The 22847-nt window shown below is 47.4% G+C and overlaps 1 protein-coding gene and 1 long non-coding RNA gene across 40 annotated transcripts in view; one reads left to right on the forward strand and one right to left on the reverse strand.

The window, feature by feature from the left end:
- Nucleotides 1–22847, forward strand: part of CACNA1C (calcium voltage-gated channel subunit alpha1 C) — a 732665-nt gene that overhangs the window by 459171 nt on the left and 250647 nt on the right. The gene's annotated exons all lie outside the window — the stretch shown is intronic.
- LOC116594499 lies at nt 10992–12924 on the reverse strand. 2 transcript variants are annotated; one of them, XR_004287254.1, is made up of 3 exons: nt 12876–12924; nt 11445–12599; nt 10992–11327 (listed from the first exon to the last, which is right to left on the reverse strand). It is a non-coding gene; the product is annotated as an uncharacterized LOC116594499 (long non-coding RNA). The 2 variants fall into 2 exon arrangements; XR_004287255.1 differs by having other exon boundaries at nt 10992–11359.

A 22847-nucleotide genomic window follows, 5' to 3' on the forward strand; every position in this document is an offset into this window, starting at 1 on the left:
TCTCATACCCCTTACTCAAAGGGTCAGAAAACTTAATGCTTACTACAACACTTAACAGGGAACTTATAAGTATTTATAAAACACGCTGTATGTTTTCTGTGTTAACTGGCTTTGCAACCATTTTTATAGCATAATTTGCTCAGATAACTCAATGGTATGATAACTTCTGGAAACTTTGCCTCAAAAATGAGAAAATGAAAGGGGCAAGAGGAAAGAAAACTCATTTGGTCAATGTGATAGAGCAAATTAAGACACCACGCCTGGTTAAAATCTTCCACCCTTGAAGCAATATGAAATATTGTTAACTACTGAATACCGTAGTTCTTTTTTGAAGGGAAAGATGGGGCTAACCAGAGAAAAAAAGGTTATCTGAGAGGTACTGTCAAGATTTGAGAAGGAAAAGTCAACAGAGCGCAACTAAAGCAGTTCAACAGTTGGATCCCTTCTTGCTGCAAAATGTGCTTTTCTCTCCAAGGATGTTGCTATCTTCCTTTCCTCTCTCCTTACTGGTCTTTAATGGTCTATAATAGTAGTATAATTCTCTATCCATTATTAAGGCCATACTAAGACACAGGGAACTTGGCAATGAATGAAATACTATTCTACGTTTCTCTACTTGGAGAAATCCATCAATAATTAGACTTCAATTTTTCAATTTTACCATCTAGAAAAAGAAAATGCCCATAAATCTCCCAAAACAGAAATCAAATGTAGCCCATTTAATTACCAGCAAGTAAACAAAGTGATTCTTCCTCTGTAAGATACCCAAACACATTCATAATTGGCTAATTAAACTACCATAGAAACGATTATTCAGTATAAAGAGGAGAAAGAGAAAAGAAGGAAGGAGGGGAGCATTCACAGGCACCCAGTGCTTTCAGCTGGGAAAGTAATGAGATTTTCCAGGCCAGTGGAATAGAGGGAAAATAACAGGAGAGTGGAAAATAACCCCATTTTGTTGGCGTTGCTTCTGCAGACACGAATAGGAACCTAAGGTAGGCCTTCATCCTGTCTTAACAAAAGAACATCTTCTCTTCCCCTTCACATCCCGCACCATCCTGTAGGAAGATGTTCCCAACAGGCCTTCTTTCAAGTCAGTTTCCTAGCAGATTTACCCTATTTTGGATGTTCTGGGAGATTCACTGAAGTGTAATTAAGGTAACCATAGTTTCTAGTTCACCTGAGATAATCCCTGTTTAGTCCTGTATCACCACGTAATTATTAATAATGCCCCCTTTCCCTCTCAAATGTGCCCTTGTTTGAAAGATAAATTATATGGTCACCCTGTAGATTGTTCAGAGAGCATGGAATTGTCAACTTGTAAGTCAACACTGATGGAGCACTGTTGTTGAGAAGGATTCTGAGGTCCTGTTGTGGCTCAGCAAGTAAAGCCATGGTGCTCACTCGGCAGTATCTCCCAAAGGAGCAGTAAGGGAAGGGGCAGCACTCCCTGGGGCAATGGAATCAGCATGAGCCAAATGCCAGGAGGTCTGAGTTTACACTCAACTCTGCTCACAATTCCCTGCGCCATCTTGGGTGGATCACTTCTAGCTAATGTTGAACCAGGTTCCTTGCAAGTTCTCTTCCAATTTCATGAATCTATCTAATCTTGCATCAATTGGGAAATTCTCCTAGATGACATTGGAACTCCCTTCCTACCCTGAAATGATGTGATCCTACAATCATTTTATAAGAAGTTTCTCTCCCCAAAGGAAAGCTTTATTTTGGGACCAATGCCAACTAGTACCTCTGTAGTTTACTCCACAGTTTATGGAACACCTTCATGTATGTAACCACAATCCCATGATACAGGCTTTACTTTCATCATCTCCATTACATAAGTGGAAACATTAAAGCTAAGAAAGGCTAAGTAACGGCACTCTGGGCTCAGACTGCCTGGGTCTGAACACTTGTTGTAGCATTTACAATCTGTATGGTTTGGCCAACTTGACTTCATCTTACAGTATCTCCATTTCCCCATCTTTAAGGGAGGGCTACTATATTTGTATCATGATGTTGTGAGGATTAAAGGAAATCATTTGTGAAACACACTTGGGATTTAGAACACACATTATAAAGTTAGTTGAAGGAAGGTGGTAGATGTTTGAGGTGGTGGTAACAGTAGTAATACTAATAGCATTAGTGGTGTGTGGTAACCAGCTAATAAATGGCTTAACTAGGATTCTTCTCAGGTACTGTGACCCCAGGGTTTATATTTCACCCTGGAATTCATTGCCCGCTCTCTACGTTGGGGTTTATAACCACAAGTCAGAAGCAGCAAGCCTAATAGTAAGGAAAAATGAAGCCAGGCCTAAGAAGACATTTTTCCCATGTAGCACTGAAAGAATTCTAGCTGGGAGTCAAAGCCCCATCTTCTTCAATCTCAGATCATTCCAGCAAAGGATGTGAACAGCAGAGTGAAGGCTGTTATTTAGGTCATTGCTGTCCTTGTGGCTTCACAGTGGCCAGGGGAGTGAGCCACGCCTGCTCTCTCTCACTCGCCTCCCAGGCAAGTCTGTATAAGCTGTCAGTGTTTCTTTAATAGCTCATGCTCATTATGTGGTTCCATACTGGCCAGGAAATTTTTTCTCCATCCATACCTAGCAGGGTCTGGTGTTTCGTTAATGGCATCATCAGTATCACAGGCTGATTTTCGTGGTTCTGTGTTTTTCCATTTTCAGTGGGCCTCTGCAAATTTCAAGCAATTTGTGAGAAATACCTCAATTAGCTAAACTCGTGTGGGACTCATTGAATGCTGAATATGCACAGCTGCCCATCCCTCAGGTGGAGAAGGGAAAATTGGAGAGGGATAAAGAAGAGAAGAGAGGAAATAGGTGGGAATAAGAAAAAAAAATTGAGAGGCAGAGGGGAGAGAAAAAATGAAGGAGGGTCAGGAAGCCAGAGAAGAGGAAGAGCAAAGGGGAGCTAACAGCCTGTTCTTAAGGGCAGGAGACGGAAGGATGGGGCCATTTTCACCCAGCATGAGGCAGAATCTCTTCTTTCTTGGATGTTCGGCATCTTGGATAAAAATAGGTCAACTGAATGGCGTCTTAGGGACAGGGAGATGGAGAGGAATGTGACACTTCACAGAAAGCTCAGGCATAGAGTGTGCTCACACAGAGGTGGGTGTGAGTTCCTCCATTGTGCTGAGTGGAGACAAAGACCCCGGCCCACTTGGAAGCCAGAGCCGCATTTCCAGGGGAAGTGTGTATTCTCATGAGTGGAAAGACTGGCTCCCCTCTTCGTAGCAGGCTCTTCTGTTCATCCACAAAAGGAGAAAGAGACATCTCTGAATAGAAGGGGTCTTCCTGATACTTCAACAAGGAAAGTGAGCAAGATGGAAAGAAGGACTTTGAGTATTCCAGGGACAGAGTATGGCAACAGCAAGGGGCAGCTGAGTAATCTGCTCCATGGGAGGGAAGGAGGAGCATCAAGGGGAGAGTCCCAGAGGAAGAGGGGTGTACAGTAAGGGGCTGAACCAAGCCTCTGGCCCCCAACCTCCCCAAAGAGGGACAGGCCTCAAATCATTACAGAATGAGTCAAAGCCTACAGCACCAAATTTAAGCATTCTACAGAGAATGACTAAATAAATTGTAGTACACCTATCCATGCTACAAGCATGCTGTAAAGATACTCATCGCCCTCTCCCACCCCCAACTTGTGCTCTCTCTCTGTCAAATAAATAAACTCTTTTTAAAAAATTTAAAAAATAAAACCTTTTGTTAAGTAAAAATAAAAGAGGTCATAAAATAATATGAACAATGTGATGACAGTTTTGGAAAACAAAAATACACACACTGAGGAAATTAATTGATCACACTTACCCAAATGATGACAATGGTTACCTTAAGAAGTAGGATAGTGCTCGTTTTTATTTTCCTTTGTCCCCTTAGAGTCTCTTTAAGTTTCTGACATGAAATATTTTATCTAAGCTATTAGAAAATAAAATAATCAGGGCACCTGAGTGGCTCAGTGGGTTAAAGCCTCTGCCTTTGGCTCAGGTCATGATCCCAGGGTCCTGGGATCGAGCCCTGCATCAGGCTCTCTGTTTAGTGGGGAGCCTGCTTCCTTTCCTCTCTCTGCCTGCCTCTCTGCCTACTTGTGATCTCTGCCTGTCAAATAAATAAGTAAAATCTTTAAAAAAAGAAAGAGAGAGAGAAAGAAAGAAAGAAAAGAAAAGAAGAGAAGAGAAAAGAGAAAAGAAAAAAGAAAATGATCAGGGGTGCCAGGATGGCTCAGTTGGTTAAGCACCTGACTCTTGATTTTGGCTCAGGTCATGATCCCAGGGTGTGAGATCAGCCCTGGGTTGCCCAGCAAGAAGCCTGCTTAAGATTCTCTCCCTCTCCTGCTGCCCCTCCCCCTCCCCAACCTCACTGGCCCTGGGAATTCTCTCTCTCAAAAAGAAAGTAAAAGAAGAAAGGAAGGAAGGGAGGGAGGGAGAAAGGAAGGAAGGAAGGGAGGAAGGAAATAAATGATCTGAGGGTTGCTGGTGCTGGGGGTGGGGGTGGTAGGGAAAGGGTGGCTGGGTGATGGACACTGGGGAGGGTATGTGCTACAGTGAGTGCTGTAAATTGTGTTAAGACTGATGATTCACAGACCTGTATCCCTGGGACAAATAATACATTATATGTTGAAAAAGAAAGGAAGGAAGGAAGGAAGGAAGGAAGGAGGGAAAGAAGAAAAGAAAAGAAAATGATCAAGATTGTAAGACAGAGAAGGACTCAGATGAGGGGACTGCATGGGAACATGGGGCAGGAACTCAGAGCAAGGCAGGAGGTGAAGTGAGGGAGGTGGGACAGCCTGTTGCCAACCTGGTTATGAGCCATTTGAGAAAACCAATCCAGAAGATTAAACTAGGAGAGCAAGAAACCTTGGCCTTTACCTTCACCATTTAACCTTTAGCAGCCAGTCTTCCCAGCTCTTGCTTTTTTGAATGCACTTACCTCATTTCGAGCCTGGGCTTAATGCTCTCCTCATTTGCAATGCTAAGCTTTTTATCTGTTTTTCTCCTGCAAAGCTTTGTAGTTCACTTTAAAGACCTTAGTGAAGGCTGAAAGGCACAGGAAGCCCAGATTATCCAACGCCCAAGCCTGGGACAAATGAAAGGTCACAAGAATGAGAAGGAAAGTTTCCAGAGGGTTCCAGAAAGACTCAGAAGGCCAAGTAATAAAGAGGAGTTACTTGCCTTGGTTTGGGTGTGCCTCTCTGACTTTCATGGTGTTAGTATAGGAGGACAGGTAACCATTCCCTACGTTCTAGAAAGCATTTGTGGTGGGACTGAAAAATGAGCTCAGATTCCATGGAAAAGCATGAGGATCCAGGATAGAGCTCAGAGCTGGGTGGAAGGTACTTTGGTGAGAACTGATGTGACACAGTTATTTTCATCCAATTTCCAAATCTCATCAGTCAATGAGCAAAAAGTATGCCTGTTCTATGCAAGATATTGGGTTAAAAGCTGAGTCCTCCATGAAGGACTGGCAACTTACTAGAGAAGGCAAGATGTAACAAACCCACGTGAAGTCAACATTATCAGAAATAATTGATTACAGTGTGCAAGACATGCTGCAGGATGGTGACTAAGTGATTAAAGGCCAAGGGAGACGCACAGACAGTGAGTGCCACCTTTCTGACAGCTATTAAAAGAACACGCCATTGACCTGAGTCAGTGGGAAAATCAGAGGAGAAAGTGGGCAGATATTTCAGGCCTGGGGGAAAAGCATAGGCAAATTCTTAGAAACAGAAAAGCTCAAATTATATTAAAAGCAACAGAGGATAGAGAAGGCCCATGCAGATTGTTGTGGGAGAGGTGATGTGTCAGCAAGCTTGTGCCGTGTAACAAACTATCCCACTGCTTCATGACCTTAAACAAACCCTATTTATGTAGCTCACATTTTTGCAGGTTCATGATTTGGATTAGACCCAGTTGAGCAGTTCTTCCAGACCCAGCAGGGTTTGCTCAAGTGTCTGTGGCCAGCTGCTGGGTCACTAGAGCTGGCCTGTTCATCCTGGCCTTGGCTGAGATGGCTGGGATATCTCTGTGCTTTCTGCATCGTCCTTCTTATTGGTAAGAGCAGGTGATAAAGTCAACACAGATTCAAGAGATAGGAAGACTATGATTCATTTTTTTAATTCAATGTGATTAACATGTAGTGTATTATTAATGCCAGAAGTAGAGTTCAGTGATTCATCAGTTGCATATAACACCCAGTGCCCATTCCATCCCATGCCCTCCTTGATGCCCATCATCCAGGGACCCCATTCCCACACCCATCTCCCTCCAACATCTCTCAGTTTGTTCACTACAGTTAAGAATATGATTCTTGATGGGAAGGGCGACAAAATATCATGGCCATTTTTGCCAGCTTCCACAGATTGATCAGCTGGCGCCAAATCCTAGAGGATTTGAGTAAAAGAACTTCTTAGTAGGAAGGACATGGGAAGTACGCCATGAGCTCGAGAATGGGAAGGACTGAAGTTTCCCAAATGCCAGTGTGCAGGCCTGTGCCAGTCCACAATGAAGATTTACAGGCCTGCAGTTAGAGGAGAAAAATAAGCAGAGGGCTACGTGAGTGGATGTGTTAAGGGGGGGTGCTGGGGGGGGTGGCCAACTGCTCTTCATTCTGGGCTTGTTTCTCCTTCCTTTTATAAAACAAAAGAGGGAATAAATGGCCATTGTTATTTTTAATATTTCTACTTGGCAGAATGAAAAGTTGGCAACTCAAGTCTGTCCCTAACATCTTTTTGGTCTTGCTATTTTACTGATCTGTGAAATCTTGACAAGAGCCCAGGAAGCACCACACAGCTGATTAAGACAAAAGAATTCACAGAAGAGAGAGGGGGCTCACTGCTGAGCCTCACAATCAAGGAGGGCTACCGGTGGAGGTGTGGTCTTGGCTAGGCCTGGAATGGCTAGCATTTTGTGAGGCCAATTTTTAAAAGCCAAATGATGTCAGCTTTGGAATGTTTATATGGTATTAGTGAGCCCTTATCAGATCAAACATTCAGCCCCATGACTTCAGAGCTTTCAAGTTGAGAAAACACTTTCAAAGGAAAAGCTATCTTATATGGCTTGCTTGGAAATTGAAAATCTGTTTCAATTCTACTTGAAAAGTGCTTTCATAAGATTCACTTAGGCATTATTGGTTCAACACTGCCTACAGAACACAGCCCAGGTTCCTTTCCCTGACAGGTGAAACCCTCCCTGATGGGGCCATTCCAGCCTTTCCAGCCTCTGTGCCATTGTCCCCTGCAGAACTCTGCTTTAGCCTGATGGTCAGATGCCTTGTGCTTGACTGGCTTGTCTCCTGACCTTGGATTCCACGCCCCCAACCTTCCCTGCCCCACCCCCTTCCATTCTACCCTTTCCCCAATGCTCAGGGCACTCACTGGCCACCTCCTCCAGAAAGCCTCCCTGGCAGATGAGGCCAGCTGTGGCATTTGCCTTCTGCATCACACACCTGGTGATTGATTTTTTTCCCAGATATTAGTCCTACCAACCTAGACTGCCACCTTCCTGAGGGTGAAGTTCTTGTCTTCCCTGGCTTTAGGTGCCCCACAGTGTGCAGTCCCTGGAAGACACTCCACTGATGTTTAAGTGTCCCCACTAGTAGCTAGTTGGTGGGTCAGTAGAAGAAGAATGGAGTTGGGTCAGAGTCCAGCGTTGCTCTCCCTGAAAGGGGCGTCTAACCTGGGGGCCCTCCACCTCTGTGCTCGGATCCCTATCATCCCAGTGAACTCCCAACCCAATGGGATGCCCCCTGAGTGGCTGGACATGTCACTAGAGGCACTACTGAAGAAACAGAGCACATCTAAGTACTCTGGGGGGTGACTTGGCTGTGGGTGGTCCGTCAGGAGGCCAGTAGGGTGGAAGCTGACCCCGTGTCCGTGCCTCGCCATGTCACTTCTGTGGGAAGGCGAAGCTGGGAGCATCACAGGCAGTAGCTGTGTAGCAAAGTACTTCAACCTGGTGGCTTAAAGCAATAGAAATGTATTCGTTCAGAATTCTGGAAGCCAGGAGCCCAAACTCAAGATGTTGGTAGGGCTGTTCTCTAGGGGGAGAAGCTGTTCCAAACCTTTCTTTTAGCTTCTGGTGTTGCCAGCAACTCTTGGCATTCCTTGGTTTCTAGATGCATCACCTGAAACCTAGCCTCTGTTGTCACGTGTCCTTCTTCCTGTGTGTGTCTGTTTCTCGTCTTGTAAGAATGCCAGCATAGTGGATTAGAGGCCCAGGAGACTGCTTTGTGTGTCAAGTTCAGAAGTTTGCAAGAGATGCTGGGAGCTGTTTGGTAGATACCATTCCTCTGCTCGTTCCCAGGAAGGTCACAGTATTCCAAGCTCCAGGAGCCCAGGAGCACCTGGCTAGCCCATCTTGGCTCATGGAAGAGGGGTTTCCATGTGCCTGGGTGTCCAGACTAACTTTCGTGAGGGAGGTGTGTGGAGTGAGAGAGGGGGCTGTATGTGCTAAGGCCTGAGACTTCAGCAGTGATCCTAACTTTCTACAGACCCACTATGTTCGATTTCATCCCATGAGTTAGCAGGATAGATCTTCTTATTTCTAACTCAAATCCAGAGACCCTCTGTGTCTTGCCTGAGGACCTATGAATGGTTAAAAGCAACAGAGTCCAGACACCTTGATACATGGTCTCATATACCCTTCCAGCTAGTTCCCAGGACAGTTTGTGGGAATCCATAGACCTAGTCTCCCTCACACTTACCTTGGCTTTGCTTCCCTTGCCTGCTCTTTCCCTACTTAGCCCAGGGAGGGTCCCCGTAGCTCTTGGATTCTCGGGGCCCCACACGTGTAAGACCCAGTGTTGGCATATAGCAGGTGCTCAGTAAACACCACTTCCTCTCCTTACCCTGTATACTCCTTCCTACGTACAATGGGGATCTGGCTGTATAGCTGGTATTTCCTCAGGAATACAGAAAGTCCCTCCTGGGCATTCCCCACAGCTCTGCCACACAGTTGGGCATGGGGAACTCCATCACCACAGGGCTGATGGCAGATAGCAGGCCTGAGTGCCCTCCCGCCCCTCAGCCTTCCTTTCCTACTGAGCCTCCCAGCCCGGGAACATACCAGCCGCTGACTCGGCATCATCTGGTGCCCCAGTGCTGTCTCTGGCCTCTGATACCTCTACAGAAGCAACACGTCCCTCCATGTGTGCAGCTGCAGGCCTAGGTCCACACCTCCCATCATGCGGGCAGGTCCAGATTATCCCCACAGAGCCACTTCGCTCCCAGGAGGCAGAGATGTCTGAGAATCCTGTAGCTAAAAGGAGCCACAGAAACCACACAGACCTGCAGTCCCCAGCTTAGGCACATTCCAGAAGCTGGGGAGCCCACTAGAAACCCAGATTCCCAAATACTCTGGCTCAGCAGATCTGCAACGGAGACCTGGGAGGCTGTGTTTTTAACCAGTGCCCAGGATGTTTCTAGGGAGCCATCAGAGAGCCAACGCTGATGATCCACAGATAAAACCTCGCCTCCTCCTTGTGTAGATGAGGAGAATCCTGTTCACAGAGGCTGTGTGGCCTACCAAGGTCACCCAGTTTGATGACGGAGAAACTAAAATTAGAACCCAAGATTTCCGACTTCCAGGTCGGGGCTGTTACTGGCACAAGCTTACTCGTTGCCCTTGCTGTGTTCCCAGAGACAAGAAACAGTAAGAGGGGACGTGGAGTCCGGGGATCCAAATGTGTTCCTATACACTGAGAGGCTGTAGAAACACGGTCAGCTTGGTGGGGCAGACCGCGGCTCCAGCCTGTAGAACAAGGACAGTGATGGTCCCCACCTCCCAGGGTGGTTGGGACATCATGTCTGGAGAGTATTACCTCCAGGCCCTGGCAGGGACAGGAACTGGGAGCCAAGAGTTTGGCCCACTTGTGAGGTGTTCAGATCCCGGAACCTCATTTGGCGGCCACTAAAGGACTAGGGGAACCCCGCCAACAGGCCAGACTAGCAAGCACCATTGCACTGCTGGGCCATGAGCTGTTTTCCTCAGGGCCCAGTGAAAGTCAGGGTGAGCCCAAGGACCCCAAGCTTCGTGGCTCACGGCATTCTGGAGCCCAAGATCCCCCTGTCACCAAATCTGACCTCATCAGGGAGACAGCTCAAACCCGTCGTACTCCTGCAGAGGTCCCCAAAGGAGCAGACCATGAATCACTGTTGCCACAACTCCCCTCTCCAGGCATGTCCCTGGTTTAGCTCTCTGGTTTATATCATGATCATTGAACTGATCAGCAAGGAGAACAGACCCATTTTTATAAGGGAAAGGAGATACCCCCCAAAAGCCAAAATTATGACTGTTTGCAGTTTGCAGGAAACACTTTTTAAATCAGTTCTGCCTTTGGTAGAGGCATCAGCCTGTTTCTGGGAAGAGTTCATGCTTGAGAAGCCCAGCACAAGTTGGAGGAGAAGCAAACGAACCCTCTTGGAGAGGCATGTGGTCCTCAGGGAGACAGGCACAGACATCAGGGGCAAACCCACAGACTTCCCAGGGCAGGAAATGGGCCGACGGCACCCACAGAGCGAGACCATAGCTTTGCATCATTGCTGTCCAGGACCTTCCATGGCCCCTGGTGTCATCAGAGTCTGCAGGATCCTGATGGCCGACCCAGAAGACCTGCCCTAGCCACCCAGGGAAGGGGCTCCAGTGTTGTGGGGTTTGGTTTCTGGCCTATGAGTCTGTGACTCTCACCCATGACCCTGCAGTCTGTACATGGGGAGCAAGTGTCTGAGGCTATCAGACATCCAAGGGAAGCCAGAGGTGAGTGTCCGCACGAGAATGGGGAGGCAGCCCCACTCCAGGACCCCTCACAGAGCCCGTGCTTGATCCCCTCCTGGGGCCACTCCAGTCTTCCGTGAGAACCCAGGGCTTCTTCACATGTTAGGTCATTGTTGTTTCTGTTTGGCTCCTTTTTCTAGTAAATACTCCTCTATTTCTAGTCATACTGGTACAGCACTTTGACAACTACAAAAGGCCTTAATAAATATTTATGTGTTTTTATTTTCAATCCGCCACATCCCCGTGAGGTAGATTTTATCATTTCCGTATGACAGCTGAAGAGACCAAGGCCCAGAAGGTAACGCGATGTGCGCAGGAATCATGGTGGTCAGGTCAAGGCCTTATTGCTCCGCAATCAAAATTCTGCCCTTGGTTTGGGCGGGCTGATACACAGAGGCAGCCTAGGCCCTGACCTCCAGCACCGTAATCCGATGGGGGAACGAGGGCATGCTCACAGTTCACCCCAGCACAGGGCAGGAGATTCCCCGCACGTGCTCCTCCCACTGCTGTCCAGTCCTTTCGGAAGTGCAGTGGAGTGTAGATGCTGAAGACCAGGAAGGGCAGAGGTGCAATGAGCTTTTTAAAAAAAAAATCGTGCAAATGGGGGCTATTACCCTGTTGTCTGTATGACACAACTTCGTGGTTTTGGGCAAGTCCTTACCCTCTTTGTGCCTTACTGTCCTGATTTGGACAAGAAGGCAGTAGGACCCCGAAGCTTCCAGGTTCCCTCCAGCCTGATGTTTTGTGCTCAGATGCGTTCTGCACACCACAAAGCTTGATGATCCTCCCAAGCCTTCTGGGCCAGCCACCAGGAAGGAACCAGAGCATAAAGGGGGCAAAAAAAAAAAAAAAAAAAAGCAGAAACAGAGGCTGGATGAGGGGAGTATTCCCTTTGGGACAGGAGCCTGAGTCCACTTGGGCAGGGAGGATCTGGATCTGGTTGCCCAGCAGCTGCACTGGCTGCCATAGTATGGATCTTGTTCCCCAAAACTGATGTCCATGCTAATATCTCTGCACCATACGGGAAGTGTGGCTGAGCTGCCGCTGGTAGGCATTCATGCCCTTGCCCGTCGGTTTGTAAGGAGCCTGGATTGAACGTGCCACTTGCCTGTCTCAGCACAGGAAGTGCTGAGATGCTGAGACAGAAAATCTGGCGGACACACAGGCAGAGCTGGTCCCCTTGGGGTGATGCACTTGTGGGGCTACGAGAGCCAGGGAAGCCTCAGGCCCAGGCAAGCTCAGGTGCATGGTACGGAGAGGGGTCTAGGCAAGACAGCAGAAGCACTGTGCTTCCCTTGGACCCGTGCCTGCATGAAAGATAGCCCTTCTCTACCTCCACGCGTCCCTCACCCACCCATGCGTCCGTTCATTCACTCGCTTCCTTTGCTTCCTTCTCATTCATGGACGTGAGGGCACCTCATGGTATTAAGTACCATTAGTCATCAGAGGGACCTTGGAAGAGATGGGTGAGGCTTTGTCCCTGAAGGCACACCTGCAGGTGACCTGCCCCAACACAACCCTTCCCACTGGAGAATACCAGCTCTACTGAGTTCTCCTAGGAGACAAAATCAGCCTCCTTGTCACGTCCCACAAGGACGTGAGTCTTATGACGAGTCTTCTCTTCTGAAGAGATGAGTCTTCTCTTCTGAAGCCACATGGAGTCAGTCCAATCCTTTGAAGGGACAGTTCTCGAACACAGTGTTTCCTTAAATGTGGCATGTGTCCTGGCTGGCATGTAAGATGATTTTAGGTAGTACATGGATAAACCCTTTAGTAGTTCTTTTTACTGTCAGCTTCGATGGTAGCATCAATATTTCTAGTTTAAAAAAAAAAAAAATTTGCCTTCCTAAATGTCAGTATGAAAAAAGCCAGTTGATTCAAGCAGAAGTAGTAAGTAAACAATACTAAACACACGTGAACATGGCCAAAATGATGCTGGTCTTGATCAACACCTGTCTGTGCTGCCCCCTTGCCAGCATCCCCTTCCTGAACCTTTCACCTCTGTTACCATCCACTTCGCCCTGTTCTTTGACCAGGGACTGTGTGTAACTATCACAGCTTTATGTACCCACATGGTTTCTCGAACCCATACTTTCAACTCTGACCCAGCATCGTCTCCAAGGCCCTGCACGCATTTTCACTTGGATGTTATTGCTTCTCCTTGTCATGTCTATGTGACATCTCAGATACCATGGGATTCTAGAACCACGGTGGGTGGGGGAGGGATAGGCACAGGGAGGACATTTCTTAAGTATTTCCTATTTAACATGCTAGTGCACATTTTCCCCTCAGTCCTTAAAGAGTCTCGATAGGAAGATACTATCTCCATTTTATAGCTAAGAAAGTGGACTCATGTGACATTTAAACAGTTTGGCTAAGGTGCAATCCTTGTGGGAGACCTGAAATTTAAACTCAAGATTTGCTGGTGCCATGGAATTTCCATTATGCTGGGTGGCCTCCAAGCCGCGGCAGGAAGGGGAGTGCAGTTTATCTGGCCAGACTTCCCATTCAGTAGAAAAAGACACCCCAGCACAGAGAGCTTGGGTGGCACGCCCACGTTACATTACTAGCCCCAGCCAGCTCCTGTTCGGGACTCCACTCATGACCCTCGCTCTTCCCATCATTCTGAATGCGAAGTTTGAGGTCATCATGCACGATGGTCTCCTCGCAGTCCACTGCAGTCCTAGTGTTTCCTGAACCTGTCGCTGCCTTTCCAGTCCCACTGCTCTATTTTTCTCTGGCTCAGGTTGTTGTCACCTCCTTCCTGGACTATTGCAGGGTCTCCCAACTTCAGTCTAGTCTGTCTGGGGACTGCTTTCCATATTTGTCTATGTAAAACGTATCTCGGCACACATCACCCCTTGATCACAAATCATCATCAGTCCAAGTCACCACAGACCTTTAATTCCATGGACCTTACATCCCAGGGACAGCCCCCTCATATGGAGTATAAACTCTCTCCTGTCACTTGAGACCTGCTTTAATTTAGACCCTAACTGTCTCTCCAACCTTGTCTCCCACAGTGCAAACTCTCTAGCAAAAACGGTCTTCTCCTGTGTCTCTGTGGGAACTTACACTTCCCATATGGAAATCACCTCACTGCACCCAGGCTCAGCACTCAGGACCAGCTCACACCAAATATGCTCACCTCCAGCCCTGGAAAATCCGACTTTTCTCCAAGTTCTTAATCTGCTTCTTAATTTGCTTCCTACCTGCAGGAGTCATGCAGCAGGTAGTAAATGTGACCCTATGATAGAATTCCTCCCTATCAGGCACATTCTTCCTGCCTTCTGGCTTGACTGTGAGCCCGAGGAGGACAGGGTGAAGTCTGATACCCTTTTACAATCTCAGTCCTTAGTCTCTGTGCCCTTCAGGGTGGGCCCCTCTATATATGTTCTTCACAGTGACAATGCCACGTGTCTTTATGGGGGCAGAGGGTAAGTCTGCTGCTGGGAAAGAGAGCCCCTCCTTTCTACCCCAGGAGCTGTGCACCAAGGGCTGGGTGACAGACGGCCTGCGGACCCACAGGGCTGTCTGGGGAGCAGGTAAGAGGAAGATGTGAAAGCACATTGCAAAGCAAAAAGTGCAGTTGTGTGAAAGAGGCCAAGACTGCATAATCAACCTCGATGTCTTCTAGGTGTCCTTTGGACTCAGCACTGGAAGGATCTCTGAGCCTCCAGTTCCTGGCCCTGTATAAGGCACAGTAGGGGACAGAGGGAAACTGGGCACTCACACTCCTGATGGGGAAAAGACATCCAGGACACTTGCCACAATCTAAGGATGTTTAAAACATGCCATAAAGCCAGAGGTAAAAATTCCAAATGACTGCCCCTAAGGCTATAATGCCCACAGAAAAAGGAGATTGAAAGCCCTCAAGAAGTCAAAGGAACTCTCTACTGGGAGGAGGAATCCATTTGAGCCCAGAGGAAGTAAGAACGTGCCAGGCTAGGAGCCACAGAGGCTGGAATGGAACTAGGCATGTAGGAAAGTCGTTTCTTAACTCGAGTGGTTGGTGTTGGGATAAGACAAGGTAACATATGTGGGAAGGGAAAAGTTCAAGCAGAAAAGCTGGTGCCTAATCAGCTAGGAGTAAGGAATCCCTTTAGGTTCCTGAGGAGGGATATGGCATGATAAAAGTGATGCTCTGGAAAGTTCCTTGCTCAGAGATTTCTTTATCCTTTGGGGGGGGGGGGGGGAATGCACACTAGAGAGAGAAATGCCAGGTCTGCATCCACATCTTCTATCTCCAGGCTTCTGGTGCTGGGATGTTGAAGAGGATCCTCTGTGCCTCTCTATCTCATCTCTTTCAGGACTAATGTTACTGCCTCACGCAGCCATATCCTTTGTCTCAACAGCCCTGTGCTGAAACAAGGCTAAGTACAGAACTACGTGGGCTACCCTCTGATGGGGATTTGGGCTGAGCTGGCTAGATCTAGTCTGAGACCATAATCTGAAATAAGCATCGCACGCACAGGCTGAGAGCTAACCAGGAGACAGAGGAGCGTTTGTCTTAGTGTTTATGAGCTCTCGCCTCTCCCGGCTGGGTGAGGCTAAGCTCAGCTCTAATGTTACCAAAAGGCTGAGAAGGGGTGGAAGCATGGAAGGGCAGTGGGATAAAGAGTCTGAAAGAGGAGTGACTTGTAGACAGCAAATAGAGCCTATCAGTAAGGGGATCTTCAGAGGCAAGTACTTGAAAACTCAGCTTGAAATGATTTCTACAATAAGGAAATTTTATCTCACATAAAATAGGTCTCAAGATAGGGTGACACCAAAGTTCGTTAAATCAATTTGCTGGTTCAATGACTTTATCCAGGACTCCAGTTTTTTTCATCTTTTCTCTCTGCTACCATCAGCACGTCGCTCTTGTCCTCAACTAGTAGTCCTTGTGATCCCAGTTGTTTGCCATGGTTTCAGGCTTCACATACAGACACGAGCCTGTCCAGCTAAAGAAGAGATTATAGTGCTTTTTTGAATGTATGTCTTTCTCCTTCTTTTAATCAACGAGGAATCTTCTAGCAGCATTCCAGATCATTTCCCTTCATGTCACACTGGCCAGGGTTGGGTCACATGTCCCTTCCATAGCCAATGGATGGAGGAGAAAAACTGGCCTCCATTGGGTTAGATTAGTGGTCGGTTTTTGGCCACAGTACTCCTCACAAGTAGTGACCAGGTTTGATTAGGAGTCGGAAGAGAGTGCAAGGGTCCATACTCTAGCCAGCATCTTTATCCACATGTCTTCACACTGTCAGTGGGAATACAGAGTGCCCTGGGTCAAGCAGGCTGTGCAGCTCAAGCTCTTGTTTCACGTTGCTGAGTTTCAACAAATGTCATTAAGTGTAGCCCCAACAAATCTCCATGCACTTCTAGTCTCACAGTGGTGCCAAGTAAATAGGCCCTGGGGTGGTTGAGGGCTGAGTGGTGGGGTCCATCTATCACTATAACCGCAAATAAAGTCATTAAACTTAGAGTCCTGGCTCTATTGCCTACTAAATGCAGGACTTTATGGAAAATTACTAAATCTCTTTGATAAGTTTCCTCATGTATATAAATGGAGATAATATTTTTAATTCATCATGCACAGTTACTATTAATATTATAACTAAAGCATTCAGGCTCAGACTCAGGTGTTAATGGCAGCTGTGGTGGAGGAGGAGGAAATAGTATGGTGGTGGTGGTGGCGGTGGTGGTGATGGTGTCCATGGTAGGGGTGGTGATGGCAGTGGTGATGACAACAGTGATGGTGATGGTGGTCAGGTGATCATGGTACATGGTAGTGATGGTGATGGCAATGGTGAGATAATAGTGTTGGTAATACTGATGGTAGAGGTGGTGATGATGGTGAAGGTGGTTGTGGTGATGATGATGGTGGTGGAGGTGGCAGAGGTAGTGGTGGTGAGGCTGATCATTGTGCAGGTGGTGATGATGATGGCAGTTATGATGATAATGCTGGAGGTGGTGATGATGGTGGTGGACGTGGTGATGGTACTCACGGTGGAAGCAGTGATGGCAGTGGTGATGACTATAGTGGTGGTGGTGCTGATGGTGCAGGTGGTGATAGTGATGATAGTGGTGAGGTGATCATGGTGCAGGTAGTGGCGGTGATGGCAATGGTGATGATAATACTGTTGGTAATATTGATGGTACAGGTGGTAAAGGTAATCAGGGTACAGATGGTTATGGTGATGGCAATGGTGATGATGGTGATGGTGGAGGTGGCAGAGGTGGTATTGGTGATGGTGGTGATCATGGTGCAGGTGGTGATGGAGTGATGATGGTGGTGGCAGTGGTGATGGTGATGGAGGTGGTGATGTTCCTCACTGTAGAGGTGGTGATGGCAGTGGTGATGATGATGAGGGTGGTGATGGTGACGATGGTGATATGAGGAATAAAGGAAAAAAGAGAAAGTACCCACCCTGTGCTGATGGTGCAGGTGGTGATGGTGATGATAGTGGTGAGGTGATCATGGTGCAGGTAGTGGCGGTGATGGAAATGGTGATGATAATACTGTTGGTAATATTGATGGTACAGGTGGTAAAGGTAATCAGGGTGCAGGTGGTTATGGTGATGGCAGTGGTGATGACGGTGATGGTGGAGGTGGCAGAGGTAGTATTGGTGATGGTGGTGATCATGGTGCATGTGGTGATGGAGTGATGATGGTGGCGGCAGTGGTGACGGTCCTCACTGTAGAGGTGGTGATGGCAGTGGTGATGATGATGAGGGTGGTGATGGTGACGATGGTGATATGAGGAATAAAGGAAAAAAGAGGAAGTACCCACGCTTCCTGTTTCACAAAGAGATCATTAGACTTAACATAAAAACATATAAGAAAATGCCTTCTAAACTGTAAAGTGCTACCCAGTGAGCTATCACTGTGGTTATGACGACAAGGTTAGCACACCCCCTACATCCATGGGTACCCTACTCCCGAAGAGCACTGACTGTCATCATTCATCCCTGTCTGCCATAACTGAAATAAGTCATTTCAAGAGGCAGAGGATTGTGAAGTTCCCAGAGACACAAGGGAAAATCTCACAGGTCTGCTTCTTTAGCTAGAATGGAACCCATTGCTGTAGCTCTAAGGGCTAGCAAGGGAGGTGAGGCAAGGCCATTTGGAACACATGGAACCCAGCAAACGGGATACAGAGAATGTTTGGTTTTGTTTCATTGTTAAGTTGCCTTGATAATACAAAGGCAGTATGAGAACTAAGTCTCTAGTTTTTGTTGAAGTCAAGAGGATCCGATGAGACAGAGAAGTGAGTTGTGCTACCTGCTCTGAGGCCAGGGCAGGAGAAGAGCCAGGGAGAGGCAGCAGGGCTGGTGCCACTGACGACTCCAGCGCCCAGCAGGCTATCATGGGAACAAGCAGAGCCAGGACCTCAGGGGAGGATACACAAAGTCCCCTGGGGCAGGGACGCCCCCCCCCCCACAATGTGTGCAGTATACCTACTGTGTGCAGGTGCTGGGATGGCAATAATGACAGCAGCTCCCATTGGAGCAATGACTCTGGTTCCTGGTTCTCATTATTACCACTCTTCCCACTTTACTGATAAGAAACCAAAGTTTTGGAAGATTATTTAACTTGTCATAGAGAAATAGTTTGATCCCAGGTGCATCTGATGCATCTGACTCCAAAGCCCTCTCTCCTCTGCCACTTTGCCTTTCATTTAAAGACACTTCTTTACCAAAGGTGACAAAGACACTTGTTCCTGCCCTGCAGACCCCTTACCCCTAGAGAGAAGAAACACACAGAAAACTCACACGTTGTGATGAGTGCTATCATCTGAAGAAAGGGTGCCACAGCTGGGACTGGGCCTGACTAATTCCAGCTCTCTGGGGGCAGAGGAGGCAGGTGACAGTTGGAGAAGTTCACACAAGGTGATGACGCTGGAGCTGGCTTGGATCTGAGAGGGAGTCTGCCTGGTAGAGAAAGGGGCGAGGCTTGCCAGGACATGAAGAGAATTGCCCAGAACGTCCGGTCTGGTTTGGGCATGGTCAGACCCGTGTGGCTGGGACTCAGGGTGGTAGCTGAGGATGAGGGGGGAGGGACAGGTCGGGGGGTGACTGTGACAGGCCTAGGAGCCAGGCTTGAGGCGGCTTGATCCTACTTTAAGGTAGAGAGGGGAGTTGTTGGAGATGTTTATGAAGTAACACAGCCTAGATGTCAATGGGAGGGTTTAGGGAGCTGTTTTAATGTAATGGAGGCCTGGATGGAGATGGGCAGTAGGGACAGGCAGAAAAGACAGGGTCCGTTTCCCCAGGCCAGGTACTGGTGTGACTCTTCAAAAGAAGATAGGCACTTACGAGAGTTTTGAGGCCACCACTACACACTCCCTCCATTTGGGAAATTACATTCTAGACCACAGGTCACTAAGCAAATGCCCCATTGTCCCCAGGAGTAATTCAGCCCTGACTGGTAATATCTGTCACCCTCTTCACTCCATTACCCCCAAAGAAAAGGTAATATCCCTGAGCCAGAGTGAACTCCTTAGAGAGGAAGGGGCTGATCATATTCTGACAGCCAGAGCTGCCCGGTGAAGGACGGGCCACCTCAGAAGGAAATGACAGCCTGAGGTGAAGGAGGGCAACGGGAGGGACCCCATGCTGTGGGCAGGAGGCTGGCCCGTGTTATTTGGGCACCCCAAGAGGGGGGTGCAGGCAGTGCATGACAAAGGTTGACAGTTCCCTCTGTACTAACCACATGCTAGACACCAGATAAATAATGGAAGCAGGCTGGTCTCTGACCTAGGGGGGTGTACGCTGAGGAACCCGGGCTGGGGAGGGACCCAGGGAGGGACAGAGATGCTGTCTTAGAGACAGGGCCAGTGAAGGGTCCAGGAGGAGCCAACATGCCTGTACCTCTACATCTGACATGGCCTGCTCGGCACTCATTGAATCTCAGGCCAGTGCCACTGGGCTGGGGCAGCCCAGGCAAAGCTTGTCTCCAAAGGGGTCTCCAAAGGTCCCCAAAGGGGAACTTGAGAAATTAGTAAGTGGATGAGTCACTTCAACTTAGCATCATGGCTAAGCATGGAGAAACAGTCCAGTTGGAGGAGAGTTTTTGTTTTTTTAAACTGAGCTACTCTAAAACCACTGATCCTGGCATACTTCTCAGATCACTCAGCCTCAGTTGCTCCTTGCCCTCACTAAATAGGTAAAATGTTTTTTTTTTTTCAAAGCTTCTTTACTCTTAGGCTATTAAATGGTTTGTCCTGTCTCCTCTTTATTCTCTAGAAATCTCAAGTCTTAAGGCCAGACCATTTGAACCACCAGATACCTTCTAAACGAGGCCCTTGGGAAGGGCCTACCCTCAAAAAATTGTGAGACTAAAGCGTTCGTCTCCAGGGGTCTCCCGTATCCCTTCCCAGCCCCCTTCATCCCCATCTAGGTGTCCCAGGCATCTCTGTCTAGGCATCTGTCCAGGCGTCTGTCCAGAGTATCACAGAAGATTACGCTATCTACTTGCTGATGAGTTAGTCCCTGGGACCTGATATAGGACTGAACATGTCATCGTGTACTTGGACAGGAGACCTCTAAGGAAAACCTTTAACATCCAAATGCTTCTCTTTTTTTTTCCACTGTGGTAAACTCTGTATAACATAAAATTTGCCATCCTAACCATTTCTAAGTGCACACTTCAGGGCCACTAATTCTACTCCAGGTGTTGTGCATCCATCACCATGTTCTATTTCCAAAGTTTGTCATGCCCTGAAATAGTTCCTCCCTCCTTCCCCTTTCTCATAGCCTCTCCTCTACTTTCTGTCTCTGTGAATTTGCCCATCCTAGACTTCTCATATAAGTAAAATCTTACAACATTTGATTAGCGTCATGTTTTCAAAGCTCATACCTGTCATAGCCTATCAGACCTTCATTCCTTTTTATGGCCACCTAATGTTCCATTGGGTGAATATTCTTCATCCACTGATGGAAGAAAGCCTTCTTAATGGATGAATTCCAGGCACCAGGAGAGACCCTAGAAGAGAGGAAGATTTGGGGATCCCTCCTGCCCTCCTTTCCAGCCACTCTACATAGGTGGCCCTTCATTGCCCAGCATCCCCCGATGGGCACAGTAATCCAGGATCTCAGTCAGCCCACAGACAAGAGACCGCTGCAGGAACAGCACCGGACCAGCCATTGGGAAACACAAGTACTCACCTATGGGGTGGATGTGTGACCTTGGACAAGTCCTCTTACTTCTATCAAAGGAAGAGCTTGGGTTGTGTGTCCTTGTAGGAGGTCCTTCCAACTTCTCATATTCTGCCAAGTCCCTCAGTGTCCTGAGAGACACATGCAACACAGCAAGTGCTATGGGACAGAACACAATCTCAGGAAACGTGTCTAACTGAATGAAGGAGTGAAGGGCCGAGAGCAGAACTGGAGAGTAGGAACTAAGGTACTCAAGTTTCTTCATCTCCCTTCATTAGAGATAGTCAGGAGGCTGTTTTAGAGGTTAGGTTGAATGATACTTAAATTATGAAACAATCTGGCATACAAGGTGCTCTTTGACACATTATTATTGTGTCTCTTGTCTTTGCACCTTGTACTGAGATGGAATTGTATGACTGGGCTTCTCATCAATTCTGTCTGGTGTAGAAATCTTGGCAGCTCCAATAAATACACTTGCATAAATTTAAGTGACTATACACACGCAAGCTCTCTTCGTATGAATTCTCACACCTTGCCCTGTTATTTGGCAGGTCTAAGCTGTATAGTGTTCAACCCAGATGGTGGGCATCACCAGCTGTGCCACGTGTGTGTGCGTGCGTGCATGCAGAAACTTGCACATGTGCTTTGACATAGCAGGCTCTCCATGGTTGTCCTTGTCTGAAGAGCTCTACCTGGACATGGCTTCTGTCATCAGGAGTCGGTGTTCTCCCAAAGCACAAATATGAATGATGTCCCTACTGAAGGACCTTTATATTATAAAATCTATTTGTGTTTATAGTGATCCTCAGAGAAATGAGGAGAGGAACTCTTTGTTCCTGTCTGTGTCTTGGAATCTGACTCTACCTCAGGCAGAACCACACACATACCAGGGTTTGGCATCCTCATTCACCACAGAATTTTGCAAAGGCTTTGGAAATCATCTGCCACTTTGGAATTGGTGTTCAAAGTTCCCAGAAAAACAAATAAAGAGGCAAACAAAACAGTGATTCCTCTTCTCAAATAAAATCTTCTGCAGGAACCAGCATTGTAAAGCCAATAAAAGTCCTCTAGGCTATTCAGAGATGGGGACTTCTTTTTCTCGTGTTGTCTCTGTCCTCACCCCCATTGTACTGGTTCCCTGGGCTCTTTTGAACTGTGTTAGGATCTTTGGACAACTGAGTATGTGGGTTGGAATGGTGCTACTCTTGTTCAAGACAGCAGGGGGTTCAGTGAGGAAAGGCCCACTTTCTCAGCCTTCCCTAACCTGTAACTGCTCCCAGAGCAGCGCTGTGGAAGCCCAGGGCTCTCTGCAGCATTGCATTTTTTAATGCGTAGCTAGGAGACAGACCCAGAGAAGTCAAGTGACTTGACCAAAGACACACAGCCAGTGGTAGCAGAATCAAGATTATTACCATCAAAAGATAATTGAGACTCTCTCCTATAGAAGGAAAGATAAGATACATGTACATGAAGAGATAAAGGAAAAATAAAATAAACACTGTTCTCATCAGTGTCTATTAGTTCCACAAGTGTTTAGAAGATTGATATCATGGTTCCTGGAATGCGAGGCTCTTTCCACTGAATTTTTCTAAATATTTGAGACATGGGTGTTGCCATGGGTGCCAGCTGCCAGTGGTGGTGCTGAGAAATGAGCAGGGAGAGAGGAAGGGAAGGGTGAAGAAGATGAACATGGAAAGGCAGCAGTAAGGGGAAACAGCCGTGGTTAGGAAGGAAGGAAGATAGGAGTGTCTGAAAGGTTGAAGTCATCATACCTGCCCCAGGGTGGTAGGGCTTCACTCTTGATTTGGAAAGGGGGTCTTCTGGGAGCCCTGGGACTCCATTATGGTGTATTACCATTCCAGCCTTGATCTTCCTCTCATCTGCAGCTTTTCATGCCTCCTTTTTTTTTTTTTTTTTTTTT

This window comes from Mustela erminea, chromosome 6 (genome assembly GCF_009829155.1).
Source record: "Mustela erminea isolate mMusErm1 chromosome 6, mMusErm1.Pri, whole genome shotgun sequence".
Lineage (NCBI taxonomy): Eukaryota > Metazoa > Chordata > Mammalia > Carnivora > Mustelidae > Mustela > Mustela erminea.